This window comes from Phyllobates terribilis, unplaced genomic scaffold (assembly GCF_046119375.1).
Source record: "Phyllobates terribilis strain yellow unplaced genomic scaffold, ASM4611937v1 Scaffold_13__5_contigs__length_258822181, whole genome shotgun sequence".
Lineage (NCBI taxonomy): Eukaryota > Metazoa > Chordata > Amphibia > Anura > Dendrobatidae > Phyllobates > Phyllobates terribilis.
In genome coordinates this window covers 172333663-172356397 of record NW_027362773.1, presented here as the reverse complement: position 1 = coordinate 172356397, position 22735 = coordinate 172333663, and the positions used below count along the sequence as shown (strand labels likewise).

The 22735-nt window shown below is 54.4% G+C and overlaps 1 protein-coding gene across 5 annotated transcripts in view; it reads right to left on the bottom strand.

The window, feature by feature from the left end:
- LOC141174236 (tubby protein homolog) overlaps positions 1 to 22735 on the bottom strand; it is a 500281-nt gene that overhangs the window by 107202 nt on the left and 370344 nt on the right. The window lies entirely within an intron of this gene.

The following is a 22735-nucleotide window of genomic DNA, read 5'->3' as shown; positions in this document are numbered from 1 at the left end:
TGATCCCGCTGAGCACTGATCCTACCGTACACTGATCCCGCTGAGCACTGACCCTAACGTACACTGATCCCGCTGAGCACTGATCCTACCGTACACTAATCCCGCTGTGCACTGATCCTACCGTACACTGATCCCGTTGAGCACTGATCCTACCGTACACTGATCCCGCTGAGCACTGATCCTACCACACACTGATCCCGCTGAGCACTGATCCTACCGTACACTGATCCCGCTGAGCACTGATCCTACCGTACACTGATCCCGCTGAGTACTGATCCTACCGTACACTGATCCCGCTGAGCACTAATCCTACCGTACACTGATCCCGCTGAGTACTGATCCTACCGTACACTGATCCCGCTGAGCACTGATCCTACCGTACACTGATCCCGCTGAGCACTGATCCTACCGTACACTGATCCCGCTGAGCACTGATCCTACCGTACACTAATCCCGCTGAGCACTGATTCTACCGTACACTGATCCCGCTGAGCACTGATCCTACCGTACAGTAATCCCGCTGAGCACTGATTCTACCGTACACTGATCCCGCTGAGCACTGATCCTACCGTACACTGATCCCGCTAAGCACTGATCCTACCGTACACTGATCCCGCTGAGCACTGATCCTACCGTACACTGATCCCGCTGAGCACTGATCCTACCGTACACTGATCCCGCTGAGCACTGATCCTACCGTACACTGATCCCGCTCAGCAGTGATCCTACCGTACACTGATCCCGCTCAGCAGTGATCCTACCGTACACTGATCCCACTGAGCAGTGATCCTACCGTACACTGATCCCGCTGAGTACTGATCCTACCGTACACTGATCCCGCTGTGTACTGATCACTGATCAGTACCATACACTGATCCCGCTGAGCACTGATCCTACCGTACACTGATCCCGCTGAGCACTGATCCTACCGTACACTGATCCCGCTGAGCACTGATCCTACCACATACTGATCCCGCTGAGCACTGATTCTACCGTACACTGATCCCGCTGAGCACTGATCCTACCGTACACTGATCCCGCTGAGCACTGATCCTACCGTACACTGATCCCGCTGAGCACTGATCACTGATTAGTACCATACACTGATCCCGCTGAGCACTGATCCTACCGTACACTGATCCCACTGAGTACTGATCCTACCGTACACTGATCCCGCTGTGTACTGATCACTGATCAGTACCATACACTGATCCCGCTGAGCACTGATCCTACCACACACTGATCCCGCTAATCACTGATCCTACCGTACACTGATCCCGCTGAGCTCTGATCCTACCGTACAGTGATCCCGCTGAGCACTGATCCTACCGTACACTGATCCCGCTGAGCACTGATCCTACCGTACACTGATCCCGCTGAGCACTGATCCTACCGTACACTGATCCCGCTGAGCACTGATCCTACCGTACACTGATCCCGCTGTGTACTGATCACTGATCAGTACCATACAGTGATCCCGCTGAGCACTGATCCTACCGTACACTGATCCCGCTGAGTACTGATCCTACCGTACACTGATCCCGCTGAGCACTGATCCTACCACACACTGATCCCGCTGAGCACTGATCCTACCGTACACTGATCCCGCTGAGCACTGATCCTACCGTACACTGATCCCGCTAAGCACTGATCCTACCGTACACTGATCCACCTGAGTACTGATCCTACCACACACTGATCCCGCTGAGCACTGATCCTACCGTACACTGATCCCGCTGAGCACTGATCCTACCGTACACTGATCCCGCTGAGCACTGATCCTACCGTACACTGATCCCGCTGAGCACTGATCCTACCGTACACTGATCCCGCTGAGCACTGATCCTACCGTACACTGATCCCGCTGAGCACTGATCCTACCGTACACTGATCCTACCGTACACTGATCCCGCTGAGCACTGATCCTATGTACACTGATCCCGCTAAGCACTGATCCTACCGTACACTGATCCACCTGAGTACTGATCCTACCACACACTGATCCCGCTGAGCACTGATCCTACCGTACACTGATCCTACCGTACACTGATCCCGCTGAGCACTGATCCTACCGTACACTGATCCCGCTGAGCACTGATCCTACCGTACACTGATCTCGCTGAGCACTGATCCTACCGTACACTGATCCCGCTGAGCACTGATCCTACCGTACACTGATCCCGCTGAGCACTGATCCTACCGTACACTGATCCCGCTGAGCACTGATCCTACCGTACACTGATCCCGCTGAGCACTGATCGTACCGTACACTGATCCCGCTGAGCACTGATCCTACCGTAGCCTGATCCCGCTGAGCACTGATCCTACCGTACACTGATCCCGCTGAGCACTGATCCTACCGTACACTGATCCCGCTGAGCACTGATCCTACCGTACACTGATCCCGCTGAGTACTTATCCTACCGTACACTGATCCCGCTGAGTACTTATCCTTCCGTACACTGATCCCGCTGAGCACTGATCCTACCGTACACTGATCCCGCTGAGCACTGATCCTACCGTACACTAATCCCGCTGAGCACTGATCCTACCGCACACTGATCCCGCTGAGCACTGATCCTACCGTACACTGATCCCGCTGAGCACAGATCCTACCGTACACTGATCCCGCTGAGCACTGATCCTACCGTACACTGATCCCGCTGAGCACTGGTCCTTCCGTATACTGATCCTACCGTACACTGATCCTACCGTACACTGATCCTACGTACGCTGATCCTGCCGAGCACTGATCCTACCGTACACTGATCCCGCTGAGCACTGATCCTACCGTACACTGATCCCGCTGAGCACTGATCCTACCGTACACTGATCCCGCTGAGCACTGATCCTACCGTACACTGATCCCACCGTACACTGATCCTACCGTACACTGATCCTACCGTACACTGTCCTACCGTACACTGATCCTACCGTACACTGATCCCGCTGAGCACTGATCCTACCATACACTGATCCCACTGATCCTACCATACACTGATCCTGCTGAGCACTGATCCTACCGTACACTGATCCCGCTGAGCACTGATCCTACCGTACACTCATCCCGCTGAGCACTGATCCTACCGCACACTGATCCCGCTGAGCACTGATCCTACCGTACACTGATCTCGCTGAGCACTGATCCTACCGTACACTGATCCCGCTGAGCACTGATCCTACCGTACACTGATCCCGCTGAGCACTGATCCTACCGTACACTGATCCCGCTGAGCACTGATCCTACCGTACACTGATCCTGCTGAGCACTGATCGTACCGTACACTGATCCCGCTGAGCACTGATCGTACCGTACACTGATCCCGCTGAGCACTGATCCTACCGTACACTGATCCCGCTGAGCACTGATCCTACCGTACACTGATCCCGCTGAGCACTGATCGTACCGTACACTGATCCCGCTGAGCACTGATCGCACCGTACACTGATCCCGCTGAGCACTGATCCTACCGTACACTGATCCCGCTGAGCACTGATCCTACCGTACACTGATCCCGCTGAGTACTGATACTACCACACACTGATCCTACCGTACACTGATCCCGCTGAGCACTGATCCTACCGTACACTGATCCCGCTGAGCACTGATCCTACCGTACACTGATCCTACCGTACACTGATCCTACCGTACACTGATCCTACCGTACACTGATCCCGCTGAGCACTGATCCTACCGTACACTGACCCCGCTGAGCACTGATCCTACCGTACACTGACCCCGCTGAGCACTGATCCTACCGTACACTGACCCCGCTGAGCACTGATCCTACCGTACACTGATCCCGCTGAGCACTGATCCTACCGTACACTGATCCCGCTGAGCACTGATCCTACCGTACACTGATCCCGCTGAGCACTGATCCTACCGTACACTGACCCCGCTGAGCACTGATCCTAACGTACACTGATCCCGCTGAGCACTGATCCTACCGTACACTGATCCCGCTGTGCACTGATCCTACCGTACACTGATCCCGCTGAGCACTGATCCTACCGTACACTGATCCCGCTGAGCACTGATCACTGATCAGTACCATACACTGATCCCGCTGAGCACTGATCACTGATCAGTACCATACACTGATCCCGCTGAGCACTGATCACTGATCAGTACCATACACTGATCCCGCTGAGCACTGATCCTATCGTACACTGATCCTACCGTACACTAATCCCGCTGAGCACTGATTCTACCGTACACTGATCCCGCTGAGCACTGATCCTACCGTACACTAATCCCGCTGAGCACTGATTCTACCGTACACTGATCCCGCTGAGCACTGATCCTACCGTACACTGATCCCGCTGAGCACTGATCCTACCGTACACTGATCCCGCTGAGCACTGATCCTACCATACACTGATCCCGCTGAGCACTGATCCTACCGTACACTGATCCCGCTGAGCACTGATCCTACCGTACACTGATCCCGCTCAGCAGTGATCCTACCGTACACTGATCCCGCTCAGCAGTGATCCTACCGTACACTGATCCCACTGAGCAGTGATCCTACCATACACTGATCCCGCTGAGTACTGATCCTACCGTACACTGATCCCGCTGTGTACTGATCAGTACCATACACTGATCCCGCTGAGCACTGATCCTACCGTACACTGATCCCGCTGAGCACTGATCCTACCGTACACTGATCCCGCTGAGCACTGATCCTACCACATACTGATCCCGCTGAGCACTGATTCTACCGTACACTGATCCCGCTGAGCACTGATCCTACCGTACACTGATCCCGCTGAGCACTGATCCTATCGTACACTGATCCCGCTGAGCACTGATCACTGATTAGTACCATACACTGATCCCGCTGAGCACTGATCCTACCGTACACTGATCCCACTGAGTACTGATCCTACCGTACACTGAACCCGCTGTGTACTGATCACTGATCAGTACCATACACTGATCCCGCTGAGCACTGATCCTACCACACACTGATCCCGCTAATCACTGATCCTACCGTACACTGATCCCGCTGAGCTCTGATCCTACCGTACAGTGATCCCGCTGAGCACTGATCCTACCGTACACTGATCCCGCTGAGCACTGATCCTACCGTACACTGATCCCGCTGAGCACTGATCCTACCGTACACTGATCCCGCTGAGCACTGATCCTACCGTACACTGATCCCGCTGTGTACTGATCACTGATCAGTACCATACAGTGATCCCGCTGAGCACTGATCCTACCGTACACTGATCCCGCTGAGTACTGATCCTACCGTACACTGATCCCGCTGAGCACTGATCCTACCACACACTGATCCCGCTGAGCACTGATCCTACCGTACACTGATCCCGCTAAGCACTGATCCTACCGTACACTGATCCACCTGAGTACTGATCCTACCACACACTGATCCCGCTGAGCACTGATCCTACCGTACACTGATCCCGCTGAGCACTGATCCTACCGTACACTGATCCCGCTGAGCACTGATCCTACCGTACACTGATCCCGCTGAGCACTGATCCTACCGTACACTGATCCCGCTGAGCACTGATCCTACCGTACACTGATCCCGCTGAGCACTGATCCTACCGTACACTGATCCCGCTGAGCACAGATCCTACCGTACACTGATCCCGCTGAGCACTGATCCTAACGTACACTGATCGCGCTGAGCACTGATCACTGATTAGTACCATACACTGATCCCGCTGAGCACTGATCCTACCGTACACTGATCCCGCTGAGCACTGATCCTACCATACACTGATCCTACCGTACACTGATCCCGCAGAGCACTGATCCTACCGTACACTGATCCCGCTGAGCACTGATCCTACCGCACACTGATCCCGCTGAGCACTGATCCTACCGTACACTGATCCCGCTGAGCTCTGATCCTACCGTACACTGATCCCGCTGAGCACTGATCCTACCGTACACTGATCCCGCTGAGCACTGATCCTACCGTACACTGATCCCGCTGAGCACTGATCCTAACGTACACTGATCCCGCTGAGCACTGATCCTACCGTACACTGATCCCGCTGTGCACTGATCCTACCGTACACTGATCCCGTTGAGCACTGATCCTACCGTACACTGATCCCGCTGAGCACTGATCCTACCGTACACTGATCCCGCTGAGCACTGATCCTACCGTACACTGATCCCGCTGAGCACTGATCCTACCGTACACTGATCCCGCTGAGTACTGATCCTACCGTACACTGATCCCGCTGAGCACTAATCCTACCGTACACTGATCCCGCTGAGTACTGATCCTACCGTACACTGATCCCGCTGAGCACTGATCCTACCGTACACTGATCCCGCTGAGCACTGATCCTACCGTACACTGATCCCGCTGAGCACTGATCCTACCGTACACTAATCCCGCTGAGCACTGATTCTACCGTACACTGATCCCGCTGAGCACTGATCCTACCGTACACTAATCCCGCTGAGCACTGATTCTACCGTACACTGATCCCGCTGAGCACTGATCCTACCGTACACTGATCCCGCTAAGCACTGATCCTACCGTACACTGATCCCGCTGAGCACTGATCCTACCGTACACTGATCCCGCTGAGCACTGATCCTACCGTACACTGATCCCGCTGAGCACTGATCCTACCGTACACTGATCCCGCTCAGCAGTGATCCTACCGTACACTGATCCCGCTCAGCAGTGATCCTACCGTACACTGATCCCACTGAGCAGTGATCCTACCGTACACTGATCCCGCTGAGTACTGATCCTACCGTACACTGATCCCGCTGTGTACTGATCACTGATCAGTACCATACACTGATCCCGCTGAGCACTGATCCTACCGTACACTGATCCCGCTGAGCACTGATCCTACCGTACACTGATCCCGCTGAGCACTGATCCTACCACATACTGATCCCGCTGAGCACTGATTCTACCGTACACTGATCCCGCTGAGCACTGATCCTACCGTACACTGATCCCGCTGAGCACTGATCCTACCGTACACTGATCCCGCTGAGCACTGATCACTGATTAGTACCATACACTGATCCCGCTGAGCACTGATCCTACCGTACACTGATCCCACTGAGTACTGATCCTACCGTACACTGATCCCGCTGTGTACTGATCACTGATCAGTACCATACACTGATCCCGCTGAGCACTGATCCTACCACACACTGATCCCGCTAATCACTGATCCTACCGTACACTGATCCCGCTGAGCTCTGATCCTACCGTACAGTGATCCCACTGAGCACTGATCCTACCGTACACTGATCCCGCTGAGCACTGATCCTACCGTACACTGATCCCGCTGAGCACTGATCCTACCGTACATTGATCCCGCTGAGCACTGATCCTACCGTACACTGATCCCGCTGTGTACTGATCACTGATCAGTACCATACAGTGATCCCGCTGAGCACTGATCCTACCGTACACTGATCCCGCTGAGTACTGATCCTACCGTACACTGATCCCGCTGAGCACTGATCCTACCACACACTGATCCCGCTGAGCACTGATCCTACCGTACACTGATCCCGCTGAGCACTGATCCTACCGTACACTGATCCCGCTAAGCACTGATCCTACCGTACACTGATCCACCTGAGTACTGATCCTACCACACACTGATCCCGCTGAGCACTGATCCTACCGTACACTGATCCCGCTGAGCACTGATCCTACCGTACACTGATCCCGCTGAGCACTGATCCTACCGTACACTGATCCCGCTGAGCACTGATCCTACCGTACACTGATCCCGCTGAGCACTGATCCTACCGTACACTGATCCCGCTGAGCACTGATCCTACCGTACACTGATCCTACCGTACACTGATCCCGCTGAGCACTGATCCTATGTACACTGATCCCGCTAAGCACTGATCCTACCGTACACTGATCCACCTGAGTACTGATCCTACCACACACTGATCCCGCTGAGCACTGATCCTACCGTACACTGATCCTACCGTACACTGATCCCGCTGAGCACTGATCCTACCGTACACTGATCCCGCTGAGCACTGATCCTACCGTACACTGATCTCGCTGAGCACTGATCCTACCGTACACTGATCCCGCTGAGCACTGATCCTACCGTACACTGATCCCGCTGAGCACTGATCGTACCGTACACTGATCCTGGTGAGCACTGATCCTACCGTACACTGATCCCGCTGAGCACTGATCGTACCGTACACTGATCCCGCTGAGCACTGATCCTACCGTAGCCTGATCCCGCTGAGCACTGATCCTACCGTACACTGATCCCGCTGAGCACTGATCCTACCGTACACTGATCCCGCTGAGCACTGATCCTACCGTACACTGATCCCGCTGAGTACTTATCCTACCGTACACTGATCCCGCTGAGTACTTATCCTTCCGTACACTGATCCCGCTGAGTACTGATCCTACCACACACTGATCCTACCGTACACTGATCCTACCGTACACTGATCCCGCTGAGCACTGATCCTACCGTACACTGATCCCGGTGAGTACTGATCCAACCGTGCACTGATCCCGCTGAGCACTGATCGTACCGTACACTGATCCCGCTGAGCACTGATCCTACCGTACACTGATCCTACCGTACACTGATCCCGCTGAGCACTAATCCTACCGTACACTGATCCCGCTGAGCACTGATCCTACCATACACTGATCCCTTTGAGCACTGATCCTACCATACACTTATCCTATCGTACACTGATCCCGTTGAGCACTGATCCTACCGTACACTGATCCTACCGAACACTGATCCTGCTGAGCACTCATCCTACCGTACACTGATCCCGCTGAGCACTGATCCTACCATACACTGATCCTACCGTACACTGATCCTACCATACACTGATCCCGCTGAGCACTGATCCTACCATACACTGATCCTACCGTACACTGATCCTACTGAGCACTGATCCTACCGTACACTGATCCTACCGTACACTGATCCCGCTGAGCACTGATCGTACCGTACACTGATCCCGCTGAGCACTGATCCTACCGTAAACTGATCCCGCTGAGCACTGATCCTACCGTACACTGATCCCGCTGAGCACTGATCCTACCGTACACTGATCCCGCTGAGCACTGATCCTACCGTACACTGATCCCGCTGAGCACTGATCCTACCGTACACTGATCCCGCTGAGCACTGATCGCACCGTACACTGATCCCGCTGAGCACTGATCGCACCGTACACTGATCCCGCTGAGCACTGATCGTACCGTACACTGATCCCGCTGAGCATTGATCGTACCGTACACTGATCCCGCTGAGCACTGATCCTACCGTACACTGATCCCGCTGAGCACTGATCGCACCGTACACTGATCCCGCTGAGCACTGATCGCACCGTACACTGATCCCGCTGAGCACTGATCCTACCGTACACTGATCCTACCGTACACTGATCCTACCGTACACTGATCCCGCTGAGCACTGATCGTACCGTACACTGATCCCGCTGAGCACTGATCCTACCGTACACTGATCCCGCTGAGCACTGATCCTACCGTACACTGATCCCGCTGAGCACTGATCGCACCGTACACTGATCCCGCTGAGCACTGATCGCACCGTACACTGATCCCGCTGAGCACTGATCCTACCATACACTGATCCTACCGTACACTGATCCTACCGTACACTGATCCCGCTGAGCACTGATCCTACCGTACACTGATCCTACCGTACACTGATCCCGCTGAGCACTGATCCTACCATACACTGATCCCACTGATCCTACCATACACTGATCCTGCTGAGCACTGATCCTACCGTACACTGATCCCGCTGAGCACTGATCCTACCGTACACTGATCCCGCTGAGCACTGATCCTACCGCACACTGATCCCGCTGAGCACTGATCCTACCGTACACTGATCCCGCTGAGCACTGATCCTACCGTACACTGATCCCGCTGAGCACTGATCCTACCGTACACTGATCCCGCTGAGCACTGATCCTACCGTACACTGATCCCGCTGAGCACTGATCCTACCGTACACTGATCCTGCTGAGCACTGATCGTACCGTACACTGATCCCGCTGAGCACTGATCGTACCGTACACTGATCCTGCTGAGCACTGATCCTACCGTACACTGATCCCGCTGAGCACTGATCGTACCGACACTGATCCCGCTGAGCACTGATCGCACCGTACACTGATCCCGCTGAGCACTGATCCTACCGTACACTGATCCCGCTGAGCACTGATCCTACCGTACACTGATCACGCTGAGTACTGATCCTACCACACACTGATCCTACCGTACACTGATCCCGCTGAGCACTGATCCTACCGTACACTGATCCCGGTGAGTACTGATCCTACCGTACACTGATCCCGCTGAGCACTAATCCTACCGTACACTGATCCCGCTGAGCACTGATCCTACCGTACACTGATCCCGCTGAGCACTGATCCTACCGTACACTGATCCTACCGTACACTGATCCTACCGTACACTGATCCTGCTGAGCACTGATCCTACCATACACTGATCCCGCTGAGAACTGATCCTACCATACACTGATCCTACTGAGAACTGATCCTACCATACACTGATCCTACCGTACACTGACCCCGCTGAGCACTGATCCTACCATACACTGATCCTACCGTACACTGATCCTGCTGAGCACTGATCCTACCATACACTGATCCCGCTGAGCACTGATCCTACCATACACTGATCCCACCGTACACTGATCCTGCTGAGCACTGATCCTACCATACACTGATCCCGCTGAGCACTGATCCTACCATACACTGATCCTACCGTACACTGATCCTACCGTACACTGATCCTACCGTGCACTGATCCTGCTGAGCACTGATCCTACCGTACACTGATCCTACCGTACACTGATCCCGCTGAGCACTGATCCTACCACACACTGATCCCGCTGAGCACTGATCCTACCACACACTGATCCCGCTGAGCACTGATCCTACCGTACACTGATCTCGCTGAGCACTGATCCTACCGTACACTGATCCCGCTGAGCACTGATCCTACCGTACACTGATCCCGCTGAGCACTGATCCTACCGTACACTGATCCCGCTGAGCACTGATCCTACCGTACACTGATCCCGCTGAGCACTGATCGTACCGTACACTGATCCCGCTGAGCACTGATCGTACCGTACACTGATCCCGCTGAGCACTGATCGTACCGTACACTGATCCTGCTGAGCACTGATCCTACCGTACACTGATCCCGCTGAGCACTGATCCCGCTGAGCACTGATCGCACCGTACACTGATCCTACCGTACACTGATCCCGCTGAGTACTAATCCTACCACACACTGATCCTACCGTACACTGATCCTACCGTACACTGATCCCGCTGAGCACTGATCCTACCGTACACTGATCCCGGTGAGTACTGATCCAACCGTGCACTGATCCCGCTGAGCACTAATCCTACCGTACACTGATCCTGCTGAGCACTGATCCTACCGTACACTGATCCCGCTGAGCACTGATCCTACCGTACACTGATCCCGCTGAGCACTGATCCTACCGTACACTGATCCCGCTGAGTACTGATCCTACCATACACTGATCCCGTTGAGCACTGATCCTACCGTACACTGATCCCGCTGAGCACTGATCCTACCGTACACTGATCCTACCGTACACTGATCCTGCTGAGCACTCATCCTACCGTACACTGATGCCGCTGAGCACTGATCCTACCATACACTGATCCTACCGTACACTGATCCTACCGTACACTGATCCTACCGTACACTGATCCTACCGTACACTGATCCCGCTGAGCACTGATCGTACCGTACACTGATCCCGCTGAGCACTGATCCTACCGTAAACTGATCCCGCTGAGCACTGATCCTACCGTACACTGATCCCGCTGAGCACTGATCCTACCGTACACTGATCCCGCTGAGCACTGATCCTACCGTACACTGATCCCGCTGAGCACTGATCGTACCGTACACTGATCCCGCTGAGCACTGATCGTACCGTACACTGATCCCGCTGAGCACTGATCGTACCGTACACTGATCCCGCTGAGCACTGATCCTACCGTACACTGATCCCGCTGAGCACTGATCGCACCGTACACTGATCCCGCTGAGCACTGATCGCACCGTACACTGATCCCGCTGAGCACTGATCCTACCATACACTGATCCTACCGTACACTGATCCTACCGTACACTGATCCTACCGTACACTGATCCCGCTGAGCACTGATCGTACCGTACACTGATCCCGCTGAGCACTGATCGTACCGTACACTGATCCCGCTGATCACTGATCCTACCGTACACTGATCCCGCTGAGCACTGATCGCACCGTACACTGATCCCGCTGAGCACTGATCGCACCGTACACTGATCCCGCTGAGCACTGATCCTACCATACACTGATCCTACCGTACACTGATCCTACCGTACACTGATCCCGCTAAGCACTGATCGTACCGTACACTGATCCCGCTGAGCACTGATCGTACCGTACACTGATCCCGCTGATCACTGATCGCACCGTACACTGATCCCGCTGAGCACTGATCGCACCGTACACTGATCCCGCTGAGCACTGATCGCACCGTACACTGATCCCGCTGAGCACTGATCCTACCATACACTGATCCTACCGTACACTGATCCTACCGTACACTGATCCCGCTGAGCACTGATCCTACCGTACACTGATCTCGCTGAGCACTGATCGTACCGTACACTGATCCCGCTGAGCACCGATCCTACCGTACACTGATCCCGCTGAGCACTGATCCTACCATACACTGATCCTACCGTACACTGATCCTACCGTACACTGATCCCGCTGAGCACTGATCCTACCGTACACTGATCTCGCTGAGCACTGATCGTACCGTACACTGATCCCGCTGAGCACCGATCCTACCGTACACTGATCCCGCTGAGCACTGATCGCACCGTACACTGATCCCGCTGAGCACTAATCCTACCGTACACTGATCCCGCTGAGCACTGATCCTACCGTACACTGATCCCGCTGAGCACTGATCCTACCGTACACTGATCCCGATGAGCACTGATCCTACCGTACACTGATCCCGCTGAGCACTGATCCTACCATACACTGATCCCGTTGAGCACTGATCCTACCATACACTTATCCTACCGTACACTGATCCCGCTGAGCACTGATCCTACCGTACACTGATCCTACCGTACACTGATCCTGCTGAGCACTCATCCTACCGTACACTGATCCCGCTGAGCACTGATCCTACCATACACTGATCCTACCGTACACTGATCCTACCATACACTGATCCCGCTGAGCACTGATCCTACCATACACTGATCCTACCGTACACTGATCCTACTGAGCACTGATCCTACCGTACACTGATCCTACCGTACACTGATCCTACCGTACACTGATCCCGCTGAGCACTGATCGTACCGTACACTGATCCCGCTGAGCACTGATCCTACCGTAAACTGATCCCGCTGAGCACTGATCCTACCGTACACTGATCCCGCTGAGCACTGATCCTACCGTACACTGATCCCGCTGAGCACTGATCCTACCGTACACTGATCCCGCTGAGCACTGATCCTACCGTACACTGATCCCGCTGAGCACTGATCCTACCGTACACTGATCCCGCTGAGCACTGATCGCACCGTACACTGATCCCGCTGAGCACTGATCGCACCGTACATTGATCCCGCTGAGCACTGATCGTACCGTACACTGATCCCGCTGAGCACTGATCGTACCGTACACTGATCCCGCTGAGCACTGATCCTACCGTACACTGATCCCGCTGAGCACTGATCGCACCGTACACTGATCCCGCTGAGCACTGATCGCACCGTACACTGATCCCGCTGAGCACTGATCCTACCATACACTGATCCTACCGTACACTGATCCTACCGTACACTGATCCTACCGTACACTGATCCCGCTGAGCACTGATCGTACCGTACACTGATCCCGCTGAGCACTGATCGTACCGTACACTGATCCCGCTGATCACTGATCCTACCGTACACTGATCCCGCTGAGCACTGATCGCACCGTACACTGATCCCGCTGAGCACTGATCGCACCGTACACTGATCCCGCTGAGCACTGATCCTACCATACACTGATCCTACCGTACACTGATCCTACCGTACACTGATCCCGCTGAGCACTGATCCAACCGTACACTGATCCCGCTGAGCACTGATCGCACCGTACACTGATCCCGCTGAGCACTGATCCTACCATACACTGATCCCGCTGAGCACTGATCCTACCGTACACTGATCCTACCGTACACTGATCCTACCGTACACTGATCCCGCTGAGCACTGATCCTACCACACACTGATCCTACCGTACACTGATCCCTCTGAGCACTGATCCTACCATACACTGATCCCGCTGAGCATTGATCCTACCGTACACTGATCCCGCTGAGCATTGATCTACCGTACACTGATCCCGCTGAGCACTGATCGTACCGTACACTGATCCCACTGAGCAAAGATCCTACCATACACTGATCCCACTGAGCACTGATCCTACCGTACACTGATCCCGCTGAGCACTGATCCTACCGTACACTGATCTCGCTGAGCACTGATCCTACCGTACACTGATCTCGCTGAGCACTGATCCTACCGTACACTGATCCCGCTGAGCACTGATCCTACCGTACACTGATCCCGCTGAGTACTGATCCTACAGTACACTGATCCCGCTGAGCACTGATCCTACCGTACACTGATCCCGCTGAGCACTGATCCTACCGTACACTGATCTCGCTGAGCACTGATCCTACCGTACACTGATCTCGCTGAGCACTGATCCTACCGTACACTGATCTCGCTGAGCACTGATCCTACCGTACACTGATCCCACTGAGCACTGATCCTACCGTACACTGATCTCGCTGAGCACTGATCCTACCGTACACTGATCTCGCTGAGCACTGATCCTACCGTACACTGATCCCGCTGAGCACTGATCCTACCGTACACTGATCCCGCTGAGCACTGATCCTACAGTACACTGATCCCGCTGAGCACTGATCCTACAGTACACTGATCCCGCTGAGCACTGATCCTACCGTACCCTGATCCCGCTGAGCACTGATCCTACCGTACCCTGATCCCGCTGAGCACTGATCCTACCGTACACTGATCCCGCTGAGCACTGATCCTACCATACACTGATCCTACCGTACACTGATCCTACCGTACACTGATCCTGCTGAGCACTGATTCTACCGTACACTGATCCCGCTGAGTACTGATCCTACAGTACACTGATCCCGCTAAGCACTGATCCTACCGTACACTGATCCCGCTGAGCACTGATCCTACCGTACACTGATCCCGCTGAGTACTGATCCTACAGTACACTGATCCCGCTGAGTACTGATCCTACAGTACACTGATCCCGCTGAGCACTGATCCTACCGTACACTGATCCCGCTGAGCACTGATCGTACCGTACACTGATCCCGCTGAGCACTGATCCTACCACACACTGATCCCGCTGAGCACTGATCCTACCGTACACTGATCCCGCTGAGCACTGATCGTACCGTACACTGATCCCGCTGAGCACTGATCCTACCGTACACTTATCCCGCTGAGCACTGATCCTACCGTACACTGATCCCGCTGAGCACTGATCGCACCGTACACTGATCCCGCTGAGCACTGATCGCACCGTACACTGATCCCGCTGAGCACTGATCCTACCATACACTGATCCTACCGTACACTGATCCTACCGTACACTGATCCTACCGTACACTGATCCTACCGTACACTGATCCCGCTGAGCACTGATCCTACCGTACACTGATCCTACCGTACACTGATCCCGCTGAGCACTGATCCTACCATACACTGATCCCACTGATCCTACCATACACTGATCCTGCTGAGCACTGATCCTACCGTACACTGATCCCGCTGAGCACTGATCCTACCGTACACTGATCCCGCTGAGCACTGATCCTACCGCACACTGATCCCGCTGAGCACTGATCCTACCGTACACTGATCTCGCTGAGCACTGATCCTACCGTACACTGATCCCGCTGAGCACTGATCCTACCGTACACTGATCCCGCTGAGCACTGATCCTACCGTACACTGATCCTGCTGAGCACTGATCGTACCGTACACTGATCCCGCTGAGCACTGATCGTACCGTACACTGATCCTGCTGAGCACTGATCCTACCGTACACTGATCCCGCTGAGCACTGATCGTACCGACACTGATCCCGCTGAGCACTGATCGCACCGTACACTGATCCCGCTGAGCACTGATCCTACCGTACACTGATCCCGCTGAGCACTGATCCTACCGTACACTGATCACGCTGAGTACTGATCCTACCACACACTGATCCTACCGTACACTGATCCCGCTGAGCACTGATCCTACCGTACACTGATCCCGGTGAGTACTGATCCTACCGTACACTGATCCCGCTGAGCACTGATCCTACCGTACACTGATCCCGCTGAGCACTGATCCTACCGTACACTGATCCCGCTGAGCACTGATCCTACCGTACACTGATCCTACCGTACACTGATCCTACCGTACACTGATCCTGCTGAGCACTGATCCTACCATACACTGATCCCGCTGAGAACTGATCCTACCATACACTGATCCTACTGAGAACTGATCCTACCATACACTGATCCTACGGTACACTGATCCCGCTGAGCACTGATCCTACCATACACTGATCCTACCGTACACTGATCCTGCTGAGCACTGATCCTACCATACACTAATCCCGCTGAGCACTGATCCTACCATACACTGATCCCACCGTACACTGATCCTGCTGAGCACTGATCCTACCATACACTGATCCCGCTGAGCACTGATCCTACCATACACTGATCCTACCGTACACTGATCCTACCGTACACTGATCCTACCGTGCACTGATCCTGCTGAGCACTGATCCTACCGTACACTGATCCTACCGTACACTGATCCCGCTGAGCACTGATCCTACCACACACTGATCCCGCTGAGCACTGATCCTACCACACACTGATCCCGCTGAGCACTGATCCTACCGTACACTGATCTCGCTGAGCACTGATCCTACCGTACACTGATCCCGCTGAGCACTGATCCTACCGTACACTGATCCCGCTGAGCACTGATCCTACCGTACACTGATCCCGCTGAGCACTGATCGTACCGTACACTGATCCCGCTGAGCACTGATCGTACCGTACACTGATCCCGCTGAGCACTGATCGTACCGTACACTGATCCCGCTGAGCACTGATCGTACCGTACACTGATCCTGCTGAGCACTGATCCTACCGTACACTGATCCCGCTGAGCACTGATCCCGCTGAGCACTGATCGCACCGTACACTGATCCTACCGTACACTGATCCCGCTGAGTACTGATCCTACCACACACTGATCCTACCGTACACTGATCCTACCGTACACTGATCCCGCTGAGCACTGATCCTACCGTACACTGATCCCGGTGAGTACTGATCCAACCGTGCACTGATCCCGCTGAGCACTAATCCTACCGTACACTGATCCCGCTGAGCACTGATCCTACCGTACACTGATCCCGCTGAGCACTGATCCTACCGTACACTGATCCCGCTGAGCACTGATCCTACCGTACACTGATCCCGCTGAGTACTGATCCTACCATACACTGATCCCGTTGAGCACTGATCCTACCGTACACTGATCCCGCTGAGCACTGATCCTACCGTACACTGATCCTACCGTACACTGATCCTGCTGAGCACTCATCCTACCGTACACTGATCCCGCTGAGCACTGATCCTACCATACACTGATCCTACCGTACACTGATCCTACCGTACACTGATCCTACCATACACTGATCCTACCGTACACTGATCCTACCGTACACTGATCCTACCGTACACTGATCCCGCTGAGCACTGATCGTACCGTACACTGATCCCGCTGAGCACTGATCCTACCGTAAACTGATCCCGCTGAGCACTGATCCTACCGTACACTGATCCCGCTGAGCACTGATCCTACCGTACACTGATCCCGCTGAGCACTGATCCTACCGTACACTGATCCCGCTGAGCACTGATCGTACCGTACACTGATCCCGCTGAGCACTGATCGTACCGTACACTGATCCCGCTGAGCACTGATCGTACCGTACACTGATCCCGCTGAGCACTGATCCTACCGTACACTGATCCCGCTGAGCACTGATCGCACCGTACACTGATCCCGCTGAGCACTGATCGCACCGTACACTGATCCCGCTGAGCACTGATCCTACCATACACTGATCCTACCGTACACTGATCCTACCGTACACTGATCCTACCGTACACTGATCCCGCTGAGCACTGATCGTACCGTACACTGATCCCGCTGAGCACTGATCGTACCGTACACTGATCCCGCTGATCACTGATCCTACCGTACACTGATCCCGCTGAGCACTGATCGCACCGTACACTGATCCCGCTGAGCACTGATCGCACCGTACACTGATCCCGCTGAGCACTGATCCTACCATACACTGATCCTACCGTACACTGATCCTACCGTACACTGATCCTACCGTACACTGATCCCGCTGAGCACTGATCGTACCGTACACTGATCCCGCTGAGCACTGATCGTACCGTACACTGATCCCGCTGATCACTGATCCTACCGTACACTGATCCCGCTGAGCACTGATCGCACCGTACACTGATCCCGCTGAGCACTGATCGCACCGTACACTGATCCCGCTGAGCACTGATCCTACCATACACTGATCCTACCGTACACTGATCCTACCGTACACTGATCCCGCTGAGCACTGATCCTACCGTACACTGATCTCGCTGAGCACTGATCGTACCGTACACTGATCCCGCTGAGCACCGATCCTACCGTACACTGATCCCGCTGAGCACTGATCCTACCATACACTGATCCTACCGTACACTGATCCTACCGTACACTGATCCCGCTGAGCACTGATCCTACCGTACACTGATCTCGCTGAGCACCGATCGTACCGTACACTGATCCCGCTGAGCACCGATCCTACCGTACACTGATCCCGCTGAGCACTGATCGCACCGTACACTGATCCCGCTGAGCACTAATCCTACCGTACACTGATCCCGCTGAGCACTGATCGTACCGTACACTGATCCCGCTGAGCACTGATCCTACCGTACACTGATCCCGCTGAGCACTGATCGCACCGTACACTGATCCCGCTGAGCACTGATCGCACCGTACACTGATCCCGCTGAGCACTGATCCTACCATACACTGATCCTACCGTACACTGATCCTACCGTACACTGATCCTACCGTACACTGATCCCGCTGAGCACTGATCGTACCGTACACTGATCCCGCTGAGCACTGATCGTACCGTACACTGATCCCGCTGATCACTGATCCTACCGTACACTGATCCCGCTGAGCACTGATCGCACCGTACACTGATCCCGCTGAGCACTGATCGCACCGTACACTGATCCCGCTGAGCACTGATCCTACCATACACTGATCCTACCGTACACTGATCCTACCGTACACTGATCCTACCGTACACTGATCCCGCTGAGCACTGATCGTACCGTACACTGATCCCGCTGATCACTGATCCTACCGTACACTGATCCCGCTGAGCACTGATCGCACCGTACACTGATCCCGCTGAGCACTGATCGCACCGTACACTGATCCCGCTGAGCACTGATCCTACCATACACTGATCCTACCGTACACTGATCCTACCGTACACTGATCCCGCTGAGCACTGATCCTACCGTACACTGATCTCGCTGAGCACTGATCGTACCGTACACTGATCCCGCTGAGCACCGATCCTACCGTACACTGATCCCGCTGAGCACTGATCCTACCATACACTGATCCTACCGTACACTGATCCTACCGTACACTGATCCCGCTGAGCACTGATCCTACCGTACACTGATCTCGCTGAGCACCGATCGTACCGTACACTGATCCCGCTGAGCACCGATCCTACCGTACACTGATCCCGCTGAGCACTGATCGCACCGTACACTGATCCCGCTGAGCACTAATCCTACCGTACACTGATCCCGCTGAGCACTGATCCTACCGTACACTGATCCCGCTGAGCACTGATCCTACCGTACACTGATCCCGCTGAGCACTGATCCTACCGTACACTGATCCCGCTGAGCACTGATCCTACCGTACACTGATCCCGTTGAGCACTGATCCTACCATACACTTATCCTACCGTACACTGATCCCGCTGAGCACTGATCCTACCGTACACTGATCCTACCGTACACTGATCCTGCTGAGCACTCATCCTACCGTACACTGATCCCGCTGAGCACTGATCCTACCATACACTGATCCTACCGTACACTGATCCTACCATACACTGATCCCGCTGAGCACTGATCCTACCATACACTGATCCTACCGTACACTGATCCTACTGAGCACTGATCCTACCGTACACTGATCCTACCGTACACTGATCCTACCGTACACTGATCCTACCGTACACTGATCCCGCTGAGCACTGATCGTACCGTACACTGATCCCGCTGAGCACTGATCCTACCGTAAACTGATCCCGCTGAGCACTGATCCTACCGTACACTGATCCCGCTGAGCACTGATCCTACCGTACACTGATCCCGCTGAGCACTGATCCTACCGTACACTGATCCCGCTGAGCACTGATCCTACCGTACACTGATCCCGCTGAGCACTGATCCTACCGTACACTGATCCCGCTGAGCACTGATCGCACCGTACACTGATCCCGCTGAGCACTGATCGCACCGTACACTGATCCCGCTGAGCACTGATCATACCGTACACTGATCCCGCTGAGCACTGATCGTACCGTACACTGATCCCGCTGAGCACTGATCCTACCGTACACTGATCCCGCTGAGCACTGATCGCACCGTACACTGATCCCGCTGAGCACTGATCGCACCGTACACTGATCCCGCTGAGCACTGATCCTACCATACACTGATCCTACCGTACACTGATCCTACCGTACACTGATCCTACCGTACACTGATCCCGCTGAGCACTGATCGTACCGTACACTGATCCCGCTGAGCACTGATCGTACCGTACACTGATCCCGCTGATCACTGATCCTACCGTACACTGATCCCGCTGAGCACTGATCGCACCGTACACTGATCCCGCTGAGCACTGATCGCACCGTACACTGATCCCGCTGAGCACTGATCCTACCATACACTGATCCTACCGTACACTGATCCTACCATACACTGATCCCGCTGAGCACTGATCCTACCATACACTGATCCTACTGTACACTGATCCTACTGAGCACTGATCCTACCGTACACTGATCCTACCGTACACTGATCCTACCGTACACTGATCCTACCGTACACTGATCCCGCTGAGCACTGATCGTACCGTACACTGATCCCGCTGAGCACTGATCCTACCGTAAACTGATCCCGCTGAGCACTGATCCTACCGTACACTGATCCCGCTGAGCACTGATCCTACCGTACACTGATCCCGCTGAGCACTGATCCTACCGTACACTGATCCCGCTGAGCACTGATCCTACCGTACACTGATCCCGCTGAGCACTGATCCTACCGTACACTGATCCCGCTGAGCACTGATCGCACCGTACACTGATCCCGCTGAGCACTGATCGCACCGTACACTGATCCCGCTGAGCACTGATCTTACCGTACACTGATCCCACTGAGCACTGATCCTACCGTACACTGATCCCGCTGAGCACTGATCCTACCGTACACTGATCCCGCTGAGCACTGATCCTACCGTACACTGATCCCGCTGAGCACTGATCGTACCGTACACTGATCCCGCTGAGCACTGATCCTACCGTACACTGATCCCGCTGAGCACTGATCGCACCGTACACTGATCCCGCTGAGCACTGATCGCACCGTACACTGATCCCGCTGAGCACTGATCCTACCATACACTGATCCTACCGTACACTGATCCTACCGTACACTGATCCCGCTGAGCACTGATCGTACCGTACACTGATCCCGCTGAGCACTGATCCTACCGTACACTGATCCCGCTGAGCACTGATCGTACCGTACACTGATCCCGCTGAGCACTGATCGTACCGTACACTGATCCCGCTGATCACTGATCCTACCGTACACTGATCCCGCTGAGCATTGATCCTACCGTACACTGATCCCGCTGAGCACTGATCGTACCGTACACTGATCCCGCTGAGCACTGATCCTACCACACACTGATCCCGCTGAGCACTGATCCTACCGTACACTGATCCCGCTGAGCACTGATCCTACCGTACACTGATCCCGCTGAGCACTGATCGTACCGTACACTGATCCCGCTAGTTATTGATCCTGCCGGGCAGTGATCCTACTAGATGCTGATATGAAGACCACGGCCCCACTATCAGTATTTGGTCAGTATTCGGTCAGTATTCGTTCTCAGCAGTGGGTGATAAATGTAGAATTGGTGACTTGTTTCTATTCTACCTTTTCTCTGATTGTTCCTCACCTGGTTTTGGCTCCTGAGAAATAATACTGACCGAATACTGATAGTGGGGCCGTGGCCTTATACTGATAGTGGGGCCGTGGTCTTATACTGATAGTGGGGCCGTGGCCTTATACCGATAGTGGGGCCGT